Here is a 17,871-nt window from a genome sequence, read left to right as displayed (position 1 = left end):
TTGAACTTGACTCTTGGAAAGAAAGTAAAGGGAAAAAAATAAGGTCCAATATTTTTTTCAGTTTACTATTCAGTATTAACCAATGAAGACTTTGGACGTAGAATCTTATACAGAGAGACAAAAAAAGTGGGAAGGAAAAAGGAAGAGGAAGCAAAGTCTTAGAAAGACATCAAAATAATAAGAGCAAAATAATAGGGAAAATATTTTTGAATATTCATAATTTTTTTGAGATCTCCCTTTGAAGTTTAAGCAAATCCAACAAATCACACGACATGACTTATACATTTTCATCCAGTGATTGAAATAACTACACAAAGCTCTTTTGAATGAGGCGATATTTCTAAATGAGCTGATTTAATTGTTAATTCAGTATTATATTTTTATATTAAAAATAGTAGCATACAAGGCATATATATGACTTAGAGGCAATTTTTAAAGTATCTCTGATAGCAGAGCCCTCTTAAGATAATTGTGTGGACTCCCACCCCCTTCCCATCAGATTATATAAACAGTATCCTAGACAGAACATTTTTTCACTTTTTATTGGTTCATATTTGTTTTACATGATAATAGGGTTCATTCTGAAGTGATTATAAAGGCACAGAATATAATTTGCTCTAATTCAGTCCCCTACTATTACTGATCTTTCTGCTATTAACTTACATATATTTTTAATTAATGCTTGTAGATATACATATGGTGAGATTCACTGTGGTGTATTTTACATGTACATAGGAAAGTCAGGTCAGATTCACTCCACTGTTTTTCCTTTATCCCATCTGTCCTCCACCCTCAAAACCCTTTCTCTATTCCACTGATCTTTATTCTATTTTGATCAAATCTCCCTCACCTCCATTTCTTTTCTCTCTCTCTTTTTTTTTATTTTGGACTAGCTTCTGCATATCAGTGAAAACATTCACCCTTTGGCTTTCTGGATCTGGCTTATTTCACTTAACATGATAGTCTCCAATTTCATCCATTTTCTGGCAAATGACATAATTTCATTCTTCTTTATGGCTGAGTAATACTCCATTGTGTATATATGCCACCTTTTCTTTATCCATTCATTTGTTTAAGGGTACCTAGGTTGGTTTCATGGCTTGGCTATTATGAATTGTGCTGCTATAAACATAAATGTGGCCATGTCACTGTATCGTGCTGATTTTAAATCTTGTATATATACTGAGAAGTGGGAAAGCTGAATCTATGGTGGTTCCATTCCTAGTTTTTGGAGGAATCTCCTTAATGCTTTCCAGAGTGGTTGCACTAATTTACAGTCCTCCCCAACAATGTATGAATGTACCTTCTTCTTTTAGTCCTCCCAATACTTATTATTATTTTTATTTTTGAAAATTGCCATTTTGACACGAATGAGATAAAACTCAATGAAACTCAATTATGCTCATTTACCTAATTGCTAGAGATGTTGAACTTTTTTTCATATATTTGTTGGCCATTTTTATTTCTTCTTTTGAGAAGTGTGTGTTTAGTACTTTTGCCCATTTATCAATTATTTGGGGGGTTTAAGTTTTTGAGTTCTTTATATATTTTGGATATTAATACCCTATCCAAGGAGCAGATGGCAAAGATCTTCTCCCATTCTGTAGGTTCTAAAGAGACTTTGACTTTGGATGTGAGATGATTAGAAGGAAGAAGAAAAGAGTAATTACAGAAATTCACCGCATAAGTTTAAGAACTCTTTTATAGACCTTGAAAATGGATCACAAAAGCTTCTTTTCCACATGCCAAATGACAGAGCTGGGACTGTAATCAATATCATTGATTCCAAAGCTTACATCCTTCCCCTAAACATACTAGATTGCTTTTTGCAAACTGTATTAGGTACCCAACGCTAGAATGAGCAAAACACAATTAAAGTCAAACTCAACACAGGACCTAAGATGAAGTCTTAAACTTTCAGTAACTCACTTGATGTATTTTTGTGAAAGAAGGTTATTTTTCATCGTTCCAAGCAAGATTCTTCCTGGTAATATGAGGGTGAGTGTGCAGGTATACACACACACACACACACACACACACACACACAGTCATGTCTCTGTATCCAGAAGGAATTAGTTCCAGTATCCTTCTCAGATACCCAAATCTAAGGATATTCAAAATCCTATATAAAATGGTATAGTATTTGCATATAACCTATAACATTCTCCTGTACATTTTAAATAATATTATAATACCTAATATAATGTAAATGTCATGTAAATAGTTATTATATTGTTTAGGGAATACTGACGAGAAAAAGGTGTGTACATGTTCAATTAATATCTTCACTCTGCAGTTGTTGAATACAAAGGGCACACACACACACACACACACACACACACACACATCTTCTCATGGTGTCAAATTTAATGAAAAGAACGATCAGGGCATATGTGGTTCAAATGTACATTTATGTAACTGAATAAAGGAAATCAATTAACCTGGCTCTTAACCTCTTAGTGTTTCCTACCAGGAACATAAGCAGCTAAGTAAAGAAATTGGCATTCTTATTCATATTTCTCAGACACTAAAGACTGACCCAAAATCCACTCTGTTTTTTGGTTAGGGTCTTGCATTTGTATTGAAATGTAAGCACAATGGGAGCGGAAATCCATCTAGTATATTCACAACCATATCTCCAGCACCTAATATACAGACTCACATTTATTTGTTGAATGAATGGATACTGGTGGCTATAAAGGTTTCATTTATTTCTTGTTAGTGTAACTTTCCTGTTAGTATAATTTACATGGAATCAATGATTCCTTAAAGAAAACCAAGATTCATCTTAAGAAATAATAACCTCCCTAGATCATGAAAGACCTTAAACAGAATGCTCAAGTTCACATTTCTCACCTCAATCCAGTGGGGCCATACCCCATCCTTCACCCATGTCCAGTGATGCACACCACAGATAACGTATATTTCCCTTTCACCTACACTCTCAATCATCACAACATCTTCTTAACCTAAAAAGCTATAATAATTCCAATTTTACCACTTAAAAGGTAAGACAGATTTTTAAAAAATACTTTACAAAACATTTATTTCCAAAGCATTCTTTCCAGGACTTGAACTAGTCTAAACAAAACAAAACAACAAAAGGCAAAAGAGAAAAAATGTTTGATCCCACATAACTAAATGTCCAAAGCTGGATCTAGGTTAGTTTAGACCCAGTGATTGGAAACTTGTTTTCAGAGCGCTCATGTGGGCTTTTTTATCTCTAGCCCTGTGAGTTTCCCTCTCTGTGAGTTGAAATTTATTCTTATAAGTGTGTATCTGAAAATTCTGAATTAATAATATCCTTATAATTTATGATCCTGGAGAATAGTTCATTAACTCATTTTTCTAGGACGCACCAGAAAATTTCCCAGATGAGCCTAATTTGAACCAAGTGTCCCACCTCAAACTAATCACTGTGGCCATTTCAGTCAAATATTTGGATTGCTCAGCCTGAGTCACATTATGGAGAAAGTAACATATTGACAGTCTTGTTAGGTAGGAGGGAAGTTGTTCCTAAAAGAAATTGATGGGCAGACTTAATGTGGGAGATGTCTGCAATACCAAAGTTCAGAAAAACTCATTCTGTATACAAAATTTCATAAACAGAAGACTGAGTACTTGAAAGTATAGCATATGAATTGTGCTGACTCAATAAACTTGAGCCTGTGTTTTAAATCCCCAAACCCATATCCTTCCTATGATATGCATGTAGCTGCCATATTTTTTTGAGCAAAATGCTGAACTACCGAAATTCTCAAAGTGAATGGGATTCACCATTGTAGACTGACATAGAAGTCTGAAACACAAAATTGAAATTCTTGCTCTATGGTCCATTGCTTTCTCTTACTGTTGGTGGTAAGGATTTGGTAATTGATCTTGCTAATACTTTGAAAATAAAACATCTTCAGTGCACTCAGTAACCAACATCAGAGGCAGTTGAGCTCAATAATCATGATGGAATATGCTTCACGGGGACAGGACCATTATGCGGTTACTCTATCTTATCTTTCATCTATTCTGTTTCATCTCCTCTCCTTTTCTCAGGTCCTACCCTGTAAGGACTCTTGATTTGAATTAGTGAGGAAATGAGTGGCTTGTGAATGTATTTTTTTTTAAATCCGTTTTATCTTTTAAAAATCAAAAGGATTTTTTACTTTCTTTTCAAAGTGAAAGACAAATCTGAAAAGTATCAAGGATAGATGGAAGCATTTCCATTTATGTTACGAGGAGGCTAAGATACTCTTCTAGTGTCAACAAATGGAGAGCTTTAGTTTAAATGTTGCCAGATTCTGCCTAGGCTGCATTATTCCATTCTGCTCCACTACAAAGAAAGGAAAGAAAGATAGATCTTTCTTTATAATCTAGGATTCCTGGGGGAAAGGTAAGGCATCCTTTCTGACTCTGAGATAAATGTGTGACTTTCATTAACATTAATAGGAGCGCTTCACACTGAAAGAACCGGACTCCGTGTTTTTAAATGCTTGAGTGACGATTCACACAAAGATGGAAAAGCTATGCTCACTGCTGCAGTGCTGGGATTATGAATCACAGTAGGCTGTCCTTTTAAGACAGTCCATCCATCTGAGTCACTTCAGAACACTTGTGCAGAAAAAGATGCCACAGAAAAGTAGTGCCTTGCACCAGGCACGGTTTATCACTCCAACATGAAGGGAGGAGATTTTCCCGCAACTCTCTGGTTGGAAGCTTTCTTGTAAAAAGAAAGATCTAGCTAATTGAAAAACTACTTGAGGCTCTATCTTTTCTCGGGTAGGTTCAAAGTAAAAGAAAAAAAAATAATAGTACTGCTCTTGAATTTGCAGAGACTAAAGAAAAACCACTGAAATACGTGGACACAACAAAGTAATCCTGATATCTCTTTTCCTCCTGTATTTAACATATAAAGAAACACTTTTTTCATGTTAAATTCTAAATGAGAAAAAAATATATAACTTCATAATGTTTAATGATTATGGAACAGGAAAAAAATAGTGTTTTTAAGATCCAAGGACTCCTAAAAACTAGTCTTTCAAAGTCATGTTTGTGTGAATTACTAAAGATAAACAGAGAATAAATGACTGAAATTAGTTCTGAAGACAAATCCCCGTCAAAAGAAGCAGCAGCATTAGCTTACATTAAAAGAAAGATCACTCGTGATGCCCTGAAACAGAATGAGTCAATGCTTTAAAGAAATGCAAATAGTCAAAAAAAGGTGTTGCTTAAAAAATAAAAGGAAAAGAGCAATGGAAGACACTCTGAGGTGGTGGGTAATGCCGTTTGTGGACACGCTTGCATGGTCTAGCCCTGGTCTGCAAGAGTAGGTAACCCTCCATCAGAGGGTGGAGCCCTATTTCTGGGAATCCCTGCAATCAGCTGTCATCCCAGCTATGCAAGCATGGGCAGAGGAGCACCAGGCACCCACTACCTGGGCTTTGCTTTATAGAGACTCGTGTACCCGTTTAGACAATCTAAATGTCTTTAGATTTGCTTGACACTATCTGGATAAGTCTGTGCAGTCCTGGAGACAATGGAGATCTACAAGGTTATAAGGGACGTTCAGGAAGAGCTGAGGAGAGCATTGGGTGTGTTCCAGTTGACCCTTGCATCCTCCTGGAGAACACTTTTAGAACCAGAAACAAGACCAGAAGCCGATAAGACAACCACACATCCTTTAGCTTCTATCAAGAAGACACTCCCATCCTGAGTGTATGACCCAGAACAACTGTGCTGTCCTCAAGCTAAAAATGGTGATGTCGTTTTAGGATAACATTGAAGGCCAAGAACCTGTTGGATAATTTCCAGATTTTAAAATATTCTTACTATGAAATGATGGATTCAGCAATGATTGTCCTGAAAAGGTGGGGGGAACATACACGTCATGTTTTACAGTTCCAAAAGATAAATACATTTGTATTTAGTTGTTACTGGGATTTGTTTGTGTCTTGTCATAAGTTCAAAATATTTTATCTCATTAGAAAATCTGCCAGACAACAAAGGTGTATGGAGAAACAAGATGCTGTGAGAACTGTCAGAGATGGAAAACTAATTCTTAGCTACCCTGAGGAGTTTAAATGTCACCTGGGAAGATCAGACATGGACACAAAGTTTTCTGAAGGATAATTTACAATCAAGATCCAGGGTGGCAGGGCTGGGGTTGTGGCTTAGCAGTAGAGCGCTTTCCTAGCACGTGTGAGGCCCTGGGTTCAATCCCCAGCACCACGTAAAAATAAATAAAATAAAGGTATTGTGTCAAACTACAACTAAACAATAAATTTTTAAAAAATAAAAAAGATCCAGAGTGGCGTAGAAGACGGAGCAAAAGAGAAAATTTCTGAAATATTTCTTACAGCCTGAGAGATTTTAAAAAAAATATTTCTTAGTCTCAGAAACATTAACAAATTATCAGAATTATCAGAATTAACAAATAATTCTCCCTAAAAGGTAAGCTGAGAGTGAGCGGCTTCCTTACTTCTGGACTTATTTAAATGCCTGATGAGTCCTTTATGAAGAGGAGAAAAGCATGGAATGAAGAGAAGGAGGAGCCTTGGACACTGGCTCGGGTCAGGAGGCAGAGCAGACACCTTTTCCATTTGCCTCTTGGCCCTGATCTCTCTCTACTGCCCACACCTCTGGGAGACACAACTGCCCACCCTCAGTTTTTCTCCATTCTAGTCCACCATGAATGATGTGTGCAGCCCATCTCTGGAAAACATCTACCCCACTTTCAAACCTCTTCCAGGCCTTGTTGCTATCTCTATTTGGAGGAAGTCCTATTTATCTTCCAATATCTCCAGTGTCTGTTACTGGGTCTGCTACTTAAATGCTCATTAACTTGCAAAGTGTGTTCATTATCTCCTGTAAATAGATAAAGTTTCAATTAAAAAAAATGTAACTCTCAAAGTTACATTTCACCTGGCCATTTATTCTAACCTTTCTCCATTCTATTGCATATATTTAGATTCAGCTAACGTGGTCCATTTACTGACTCTGTACCAGGCCTCCTCACACCTCACACCTTTCCTCACACTGGTATGCACACTTTTTCTTTTTTCTTTTCTCCACACCTGCTTTTTCAGCTACCCTCTTTAATCCTCAAGTTTTGTGTCACTTCTTCCATGACGCCTTCCCTGATCACCTCAAGATGATTTTCTTCTTTTTCTTAAACACATAATTTATGCCACTGACATGGTTTTTAGAATATACTCTATATTATAATCAGGTGTGTTTAGGACGTGTATTGAATTTTCCAATACAGTGATTGACATACTGTAAGAACTTAGTAAGAATTTTCTGGAAGACAGTGAGACAGTGAGAAAACTTATGAATTGTAATACTATAATGTAGTTTTGTGGTATAAATTTATAAAGGAACATAAAATAAGGCAGTAATCCAAAAGGGTATGATAAATTAGGATTGCTGGGGAAAAGAATTCAAGGAACTATTGTTAATTCACACTTATATTCTAAATCACTCCCACAAACTAATATCCTGTCCAAGGACAGACTTGTCCATTGTGTAACTGAATGAGATTTTTAGTCCCTAAGTGACCCTTAAGTCTCCTTGTCACTTAATTCTGTACTCAATGTGCTGCTGCAATGAGCCCTGCCCATTTCCTAACTGTGAATTCAATCATTTAGTAATTGTCAATTTTTATTTTTAAGAAGTGAAAGCACTTTGTCTAAAATCCAGTTGAAACAATACTATTAAAATCTTAATGTACTGGAACTAGCTTGAATACAGTAGCCTACAGTTCATATCATTAAAAGACTATCTATCTTACTTTGCTAGAGTGTTAACAGGTGAAAACTTGGGGAAGTTGTGTTAATGTTGTATATTTGTGTGACAACTAAGAAGTAGCCAAAAAGTCTGTCTTTGTGGGGGTTTCAGAGGTTTTCTGCACACCCCAAGATGAGGCAAAGACTCCATGCACTGCATTCATTTGCCTTTGAAGCTCCATCATGAAAACGTGATCCATAGCGCAGGTGAGCAGTAGAAGATCTGTTGTCCACTCATTTGGCCCTAGGAGATGCCTAATGAATGTGGGCAATGAAAAGACAACATAAGGTTAAACACTGACTATTGAAGCAAAAGACAGCTGGGCATGGCAGTGGACACTTGTAATCCCAGTGGCTCTGGAGGCTGAGGCAGAAGGATCTCCAAGTTTAAAGCCGGCATCAGCAACTTAGTGAGCACCTGAGCAACTTGGCTAGACCCCGTCTCTAAATAAAACATACAAAGGAGTAGAGATGTGGCTCAGTGGTTAAGCACCCCTGGGTTCAATCCCTGGTATAATATATATATATATAAAGTTATTTATATATATATATATTATATATAATATATATTAGAATATATATATTAGAATATATATTTTGCTTCTAATATACATATATATATATATATATATATATATTAGAAGCAAAATACATGAGTGTTGATACAGGAAGTCCACAGTAGGAGTTCACTTACCTTCAAAATGATTTCATTTTTTCTTATCTAAATGTCTCTTGAAAAAAAATTATATTTCCACTTGTGAAAAGAAAGCCTAGGAATTTTTATCCTAAAAAATTATATAGCATACACAAAGCTGGTAATTAATTGGTTAAAATATAATGCCCACATCACCCAGGTTCTATGTTACTACCTAAGAAGTTTGGTGGGTTGTAAGGGAATTAGGGAGATTATTCCAATTGGATCTAAGCAGAAAATGACTCTTTCTAATCAGATAAGTGATTCACGTGCCATCTGTCATTACACTGTGAAGAAGGTCAGCATCACAAGAGAAAAGAAGCTACCACAGAGAACACAGTTGCAGTCAACAGGACAGAGAGCAGCAGAGAGCCCAGGCCTCCTGCTGCCATTTTCATTAAGAGGTCCCTGAGTCACCATCATGTCACAGAACATTATAAAGGAAACATGAGAGAGAGAAAAAAACAATCTACTGAAATGTGGAGATATCTATTGAAAAAGACTAAAATCTGAACTTGAGCAATTACTCTAGCAAGAAACGAAGAATCGTCTGAGGGGAAAATTATCATGAGGAAAAACACAGAATCCCCAAACAGTTGGTATAGAAGAAAACAACATGAAAAAAAAGGAAGGAATCCAGAGAGAACCACATGACTCCTCGGCCACATTGCTTAAGGGCTAGTGACACTTCCTCAGTGAGGAAGGATTGGGGAATTGTAACCCAGTCCACTGTATCTTCTTTATAGTTTGTTGTAAATAATAGGTATGACTTTCTTTACCTGCTTGGGCATCAAAAATGGTGACAGGTCTCTTATTTTAACGAAGGACTTGTACCTCTGTTAGTTAGATAGAAGCAGAGGGTCAGGAGTTTAAGAAAATACTTAGGAGCAAATTAGTTCATCCACAGACCTGCCTCAGTGGCCCTTCAAGGTCTAAAAAGAGCTATTTCAGGACCATTGTCTGATCTCAGCCCTATAAACTATTCCACTTACAACAGAAGATAGATAAAATTAGGGGGTGGGAACCAAAGGGCAAGGATATATGTGCTCAAAGGGGCATAATTGCTAAGAAATCTTAAGCAAGATCCTGCACAATCAACACAGACCAGAGATTCCCAGGCCAAGGGAAGTGGGATGATTAAGACTAGAACCAACCAGTCACAAATTCTGTAAAGCCAATTCCAGTTAGGACCTGTCAGCCAGGCCAAGATGATCAAGATTTGCCCCTAGGTTGTTAGCTAATGTAGGACGTCAATCGAGAGCTGAGAGGTGACTCTTGGGTGGGACCTTCCAGTCGGCTTCCTCCTACCCCAGTAAAAGCTGGGATAAAGGAAATGAGTTGTCGCTTTCCTTTGTGAGGGGACCCACTTTCTCCTTTGAAAGTATCTTTTTTGCCTTTCTTCTTTTCCTTCTAGTAAACGTTGCTATAATTCTACCAAGTCTCACGTCTTGCTTGACATCTCTTCATACAGGAATATGAGAGCTAAGAGCACAACACAATTTCTGGTATCACCTCAACATAAACTTATTTATAGGAAATCTAAGCACTTTGCCAGGAAGGCTATTCCAAGTCTCTCTCTCTTCCTCCCCCCACCCCCGCCCAACCCTGTCTGTCTGTCTCTCTCCTCTTCACTCTCTCTCTCCCCCTCACTCTTCCTGAATCTGTCCAATCATCCAGAGTTTAGTTCAGAGGGAACCAGGCCCTGAGAGTTACTCATATTCAGCATAGTTATCCATATTTGTCCCCCCTAGTTACCTAGGGGGGACAAACAGACCCTGATAAGATTCCATCCTCAGCCCCCCAATTGCTGGACCAGTCCTAACCAACAGCTCTTAGATATTAGCATTCATCAGGGGCCAACAGGTGCGCCAGGTCCTCCGTGGGGGTACATTGCTTTGTCAGCAGCAAACTCTTGTGGCTTCCCTTTAAATTTTAAAACTTGGTTAAGACTCTTAGTTCCCTCCCTTCCAGAATAATTATAGTCCCTTGTGCAAATAGCTTTGACCCCTCAACCAAAGCTATTTTTGCCAGAGGATAGGTAGCCTTGATCAAGACCACAAAAGTTCTTGCTGCACCCTTTCCCCAAGCAACAACAGCCTAGTTGCTTACATTTGCATCTTTACAAGGAGTCCCTCCAAAGAAGGAGAGAAAATTGTACTTTCAAGTTAGTCCCTCTGCCTAACTGTAGAAGAATCAGGCATGGTTAACTCTTTTAATTGTCTGATTCAATAAACTATAGCAAGAAAAATACAGCCAATTGTATTTACTTCTCATTTCACAGTTTCCCCCATACTGGATGAATTATTTCATCATCTTCCTTCAAGAATGTCCTTATTCAGTCACCTGTTCTAGGTTGAACCTTCATGAGGAATTCAATTGCTTTTTTTAATTTTTTTATTTATATATGACAGTGGAATGCATTACAATTCTTATTACACATATAGAGAACATTTTTTCATATCTCTGGTTGTAAACACAGTATATTCACACCAATTCGTGTCTTCATACCTGTACTTTGGATAATAATGATCATCACATTCCACCATCATTAATAACCCCATGCCCCCTCACTTCCCCTCCAACCCCTCTGCCCTATCTAGAATTCATCTATTCTTCCCATGCTCCTGCTCCCTATCTCACTATGAATCAGCCTCCCTAAACATTCGGCATTTGCTTTTTGGGGATTGGCTAACTTCACTTAGCATTATTCTCTAACTCCATCCATTTACCTGCAAATGCCATGATTTTATTCTCTTTTATTGCTGAGTAATATTCCATTGTGTGTATATGCCACTTTTTTATGCATTCATCTATTGAAGGACATCTAGGTTGGTTCCACAGTTTAGCTATTGTGAATTGTGCTGCTATAAACATTGATGTGGCTGTGTCCCTGCAGTATGCTGTTTTTAAGTCCTTTGGGTATAGACCGAGGAGAGGGATAGCTGGGTCAAATGGTGGTTCCATTCCCAATTTTCCAAGAAATCTCCATACTGCTTTCCATATTGTCTGCACCAATTTTTGGTCCCACCAGGAATATATGAGTGTACCTTTTTCCCCACATCCTCTCCAACACTTATAATAGCTGCCATTCTGACTGAAGTGAGATGAAATCTTAGAGTGGTTTTGTCTGGGAAGGAAAAGAGGTGAGAAGCAGCTCAGGTGAGGCTGCCTTGGGGAGTGGGGTTCCTGAGAGAGGAATGAGTATGTTCTAACACAACATAAACTACAAAGAGGTCCATCCCGGTCTGTGCTGAAGTCCCTTGGTGGAACAGATGGCCCTGGAATGTTTCTCCTGGTAAAAAGAAACAAGTGAGTGAGAAAGAAGAGAAGTTATGGCTGTCCTTGGGACCTTGGGCACCTATTCCAACAACCCAGGGCTCTGCGTCACTGGTGTGCATTGCCGCAGTCTGGCTGGGCACAATTCAGGAGCCACTTGTCAAAAGAAACTAACTTTATTTTTAGAACTACAAATGCCAAACAAAACAGCTCCTCAGGAAAAAACCCTCAGAGCCCAACTGCCACCACCGGCTTCCCACAAGCCTCTCACCCCCACACAAACCTCACCACCTCCCACAATCCTCCTGCTCTTGAGGCTGATTGGCTGGGTCGTGTGGGCGGAGCCAAAGAAGTCCCCCAATGAGCAGCTCCATGGAGGAGCCAATCAGCTAGATGTTGCTGGGGCCGCTGTGAGCCAATCATCAGCTGGCAGTCTGAAGGGCAGGGAAACAGCCCAATGAACATCACCGCAGAGGAGCCAATCAGCTAGATGTTGCTGGGGCTGCTGTGAGCCAATCATCAGCTGGCAGCTGGAAGTTTGCTGGCAGCTGGAAGTTTGCTGGGGCCCCTATGGCTGTGGCTCTCAACAGTGCATAACAGCATTTCCCTTATCAGTGAAGATGTGAACATGCCAGCCATCACCGGGCATAGAACCACACAGCTCTACGCTCATTAGAGGATTGATACAAGCCACACAAGGGATGCAGTCAAAGCACTGAGCAGTTCTTTAGTCTTCATATCTTAGTCTATGGCATGAGAGTTTTCATGTTTGCTATTTCAACATACTGATATTACCAGTTAGAGAAAACCCACTTCTTGGTGTTGACCTAGGAATGAAAAGCTGAGGTCATCATTATCCATCAACTTGGATCTGAAATGAGATCTGGGAAGATAAAAAATTATTTTAAAAATAGGCTATTTTTGGCACTGGAGCCTGGGGTGCTGAGAAGATGACTACAGGATAATGTATAATACAGTTTGCAGAAAGAGTAGGGAGTAGGTTGGCCAGCTGAGGTCGCCCAGGCAGCCTACCCACTTGATGTCTCTCAACTCTACAAGGGTCAGGCTTGTGTTCTTGTCTTGCATTGCTATAATATGAATACATAAATAAAAGAAAGGGGTCAGCAAACTCCTATCAGGACTGGTGAACATGGGTTATGGGTCAGCAGTCATGCCCTCCTGGATCCCAAAGTCTCATGATGTGGTTAGTTCTAATCTTTAAACTTTAGCTTATTCTGGGCAACTAAAACTCGAGCTTTTTGTCCAGTAGGTATCCATCCTGACTTTAGTTAAAACAAACTTTGTTCTCGTACTCAGTGTGCCTCAACTTGCCTTTTAGGTTGACAATTACTACTGCCCAACACAGTGCCTGAAACTTTTATGTGTTCAATAGACACTTATAGAATGAGTGAATGAGCTCTTTTGTAAGTCATTGAAACAGAACTCTGGAAAAGGGGCTTCTCTCACGTTTTTGGATATTCCTATGAGTGATGGAATAATTACAGTATATACTTAGACATGCCCATGAGTTCTAAAATTAAAACAAACAATCTCAAGATTCCTGTCTTGCAGTTAAAGATGAAGAAATTGAGACCCAAGGAAGGTTTCACTTAAATAAATCAGAGGATAGAATTAAGAAATGCCAGAAGTCAATTCTGTCATCTCATCTGGCCAGTTTTTTAAAAAGGTGATTAAGAAATAATAAAAGGAAATAAAATTGGGCTCAAAAATTGCCTGCCCACTTTGAACTAATTTTGTAATAGCATGATTATGATAAGGATATATTTGATAAATATAAATGCATAGAGAGGTAAAAATAAGTATGGCCTATATAGATAGTACTGAAAATATATTCTCTTCCCAAATCTCTCTCAGTTGGTAGTAATGGACTCAATAATCTTTTCACAGACACTCTGAGATCACAGTAATGCAAGGCTGGAGCCCAAGGATCAAAATTGCATTGAGAAATAATAAGCATATTCAATGACCATAAAATGCTTCAAATGCACAGCTTTGTGCAACACTACCAGTAATCCAGCCCTAACCTATGTGAGTTGTGCCCTTCCTCAGAGTTAACTGCTCACCTATTACTTGTATCCCACAGCAGTGCCACTTGGTACATTTGCTCACACTTGTATAAGTTAAAAAAAAATCATTTCCTTGGGTTCTACAAGCATGAATTCCTCTTATTGGGGAGACCAGTTTATCCACAATATGACCTCTGTTCAGGAACTGTGGACTCAGAAAATAAAAATCTGTAGAATTAGACTTTTTTTTTTCTTAATGTCTTTTTGTTTTCTCCCAAACAACTGCCTGTTTCTGAACATGCATGAGGTTGGCCTTCATGCCTAGGGAGCTTGAGAATGGAAGCAGTTTCCTTTCTTCAAAATCATCCTAAAGAGATTTCACTGGACTTGAGTGTGAATGTTCTAGAGGAATTCCAAATATGTTTCTTTAATACTTGTGACTATTTCATATGAAGATAATTTCTATAATTAAGTAGGAAAAAAGGAAAAAGAAATCATGTGCATTTTGGTGGGGGGGGGGTTATGAAGATTATTTCATTCAAATGAGATTTGCTCAAAAACGTATTTGCAAGGAAATTTATTTAATGTGACTGAAATGGCAAGGGGTCAATTTTCATCCCAGTCTTGTGTTGTAATAATAGCATAAATTTTCTATATAACAGAAAGAAGCATCTTCCTGGTATCAAAGAAAAAAATTTTTTCCTATAATGTATAAAGAGTTCCATCTGCATTTTGAAAAAAAGTCCCTTTTGACCAGATTCTAATATAAGTTCACAGAAAAATTCCTATTGAGGCTGACTGAATTCCAATATAATTTGAAAGCAATTAAACTTTATCAAAGGAATTATGCGATAGAGTTATCCTGGAAATAAATCAGGCCCAAAGGAAGTAAAACTAAGTCTTTGGAGAAGCTCTAAGACTTTTGAGTTCTATTGATTCACTAAAACTCCAGTAGTGGGTAACACATTATGAAGATTCATTCAGCCTTTTGAAATGGAAAAGTTTCTTCAAACTCAATGGTACATTCTTAAAGGATCTTTCTTGTATAACCTGAGGTTTAAAACCTCTGTGTACTGTATTAAAACAAAATCTGATTCAGCACAAGGTTTACCATTTAAAACACTTTCTCCTGTGGTCCTTTTGTCTTTCTGAAAAACCTTTGAAGAGTCAGCTTCAACTCTCCACCTGACCATTGCAGTGAGTGTCAGGTGTACTTTCATACAAAAGCACCACCGGAAATAACTCTAGACAAAGGAAGGGAACACAGAAAAAGAGACAAAACATCTTTCTTTGTGCATATCCTTAGGGCCACATTACATCATTGCTGTGAAATGCCTTATCTTTATCATAATACTCTATACTTTGACCCAAGACAATGCACTGCATTTAACCAACAAAGGTTGCCTTTTATCATCTCGATATTTGCTTATATTAATATACTGATAGAAGGACATGAATAGCATTCTAAGGAAAGTGAGGTTTCCTGGGTGTCTCTCTATTCATGTGCCATCTTGTTGTTGGTTGTGGAGTTACGACTCAAACATCATTTACCATCGTGTACTAATTAATCACTTTTAGTTAATTAGATAAAATGGAAACAAAATGGAAAAACATAATTTCAGAGTAATTAATGCAATAAGTTAATGACTGATACGGTTATGTTGACTTCATTGTTATTTTAAGAAGCATTCCCTTTTAGACTTAATGATGAAAAATGTGTGAACCCAACTTCAACTGTAATGATGATGTTTGACACAAATTTTTAAAATATACACTTATTCAGGTGAAAATTTCAAAAAGGAACCAATAGTCTGACATTATAAGTAACATACCATCTTAAATGTCCCAGAATTACATCCAGGATGGCAGGTTGGCAATGTGAGGAACTCTGCAGACTGCTCCTTAGTGAATCCACCACAACTAGTAGGAATTACTAAATGTGTGTGCATATGAGTACAAGCAAGTGTACGTGTGTGTGTGTGTGTGTGTTTTGTCTAGAAAATGTCCTAAGGGCATGCAACAAATGGAGAAACATTCATTCCATAAAATCTGCTAAATCTCAGTAACAAGAGTGAAGGTGTTTGATTTGAAATTTGATCCACAAACCCACTCCTTTCTTTCCCTACCACAATTCAGTGGGATTAAACCTCTTTGTGGGGGTGGGGGGTGGGGGGTGAAGTATGACCAATCTATACAGAAGGTTGAAAATACTGGGGCCTGGAACACCCTGACCCTGACTCATAGGGTGGAGATTCCACATGGGAACAGCAAGTCACAAAGTCCTGAGGCTACTATCGCCACCCCACTCCCTGTTTGCTGGGAAGAATGCCATTCCATGAAAAGCAAGCCACCATTCCAACCACAGCTCTGGAGCTGTGGCTCCAAGATTTTTCACTGGGCAAGAGACAGTAGATAAGAACATGGAGCACCACAGCTCTATGCAAAAGCCTGGCTTTATTAGTAAAAAAGTGTGATAAATTCAAGCCCAAAGATGCACTGAGAAACAATGAAGATTTCTGTGGCGATTAATTAGGTGGAGGCTGTTAGCTATACTAGAGCAACAAGGTAAGCTCTAGGTCAGCTAATTTATCAAGAGAAAGCCAGGAAAAGACCATTAAGAAGAACCCTTGAATGCAACTAGAAATGCATCCTTCCTCTCGTCTGCCATCTTGTCAAACGGTGAAACCAGCCTAAGTGTCCATCAATAAATGAATGGATGAAGATAATGTGGTATACATACATGATGGAGTTTTAGTTAGCCATAAGAAGAATAAAATTTATGCCATTTGCAGGAAAATGGATGGAACTTGAGACCATCAGGTTAAGCAAAGTAAGTCAAACTCAGAAGGTCAAGAGTCATGTTTTCTCTCCTATGTGGAAGCTAGAGAAGATAAAGGAAAAGAAGTGGGCAGGGGATCTCATGAAAAGGAAATCAGTAAAGGAGAGGAACCAGGAGGTGGGAAGGAGAGGGAAAGTGCTAGGGAGTGACACTGACCAAATCACATTGTGTGCATGTACAAACACGTAACAACAGATACAAATACGACTATAATGCAGCAAAGGAAGGGAGGGAGGAAGGAAGGGGAGGGAAGAGGAGGGGAGGGAAAAAGAAGAGGAGACAGAAAAGGAGAAAGAAAGAGGAAGGAGTAAGTAGCAATGAGGAGGAGGAAGATGAGAAAAAAAGAACAACAACAATAACAACCACCACTACCAACCCGCTCAGGTGGCTAGAACAAACCTTAAAGACAGGCCTCAAAGCTACCCCTGCAAAGGGGCTCAGATTGTATTGAATCAGATATAGAGCAAGTTATGTCTCAAGGCACTGCCAAAACAATACAGCAGCCAGGAGCAACTGGCAGAATCTAACAGGTACTTTCGATAGCCAAGGAAAAATACACATTAAAATACCATCAACTCAGGGTGACTGTGAACATGTCTAGGAATAAGGTCTCTGAGGAACCACATCATAGGCTTCACATTGCAGGAGTAGTAGACTTGATAAAAAATAGTCTAAGTCACTAAGAAAATAAACAAGCAAACAACAACAGAAACAACCCCCAGGAGGTGAAGAAGGGAAGGATCAGAAAGAATACAGAAGTTCAGAGAAATATGGGAGTCCTTTAAGTGCATTAATATTAATGTGAGTTGAAGAGAAAGACATGTAGAAGAAAGTTATTCCAAGAAACAATGGCCCAAACTCTTCCAATTTGATGAAAAACATTAGCATACACATCTAAGAAGTTCAGAAAACTCCAAATACTATAAACAGATTCACACACCAACCTATTATAGTAAGAATGCTGTGGGAAAAGAAAAATTCTGATGGAGGCAAAAGAAAAATGATTTGTTATGTGGAAGGGAGCTCCATTGAGTTTAGAAGATGATATCTGAGCAGACACAATGGAGGTCAGAAGGCAGCGGGATGTCCTGTCAAAAACCAAAGGTTGTTAATCAAAATCTTACATCCAGCAAAACCAAGTTCCACAAATAAAGGTAAAATGGAGCCATTCCATGTGAACAGAAACTAAGAGGGCCTCTTGCTAGCAGACTTGTCCTTTAAGAAATACAAAAGGAAGACTTTGGCCTGAAGCCAAGTGAT

Source organism: Spermophilus citellus, assembly GCF_964194105.1.
Source record: "Spermophilus citellus genome assembly, chromosome: 14".
In the NCBI taxonomy this organism is placed as follows: Eukaryota; Metazoa; Chordata; class Mammalia; order Rodentia; family Sciuridae; genus Spermophilus; species Spermophilus citellus.
The sequence above is the reverse complement of the archived record's forward strand: the minus strand, read 5'-3'. Positions refer to the sequence as shown.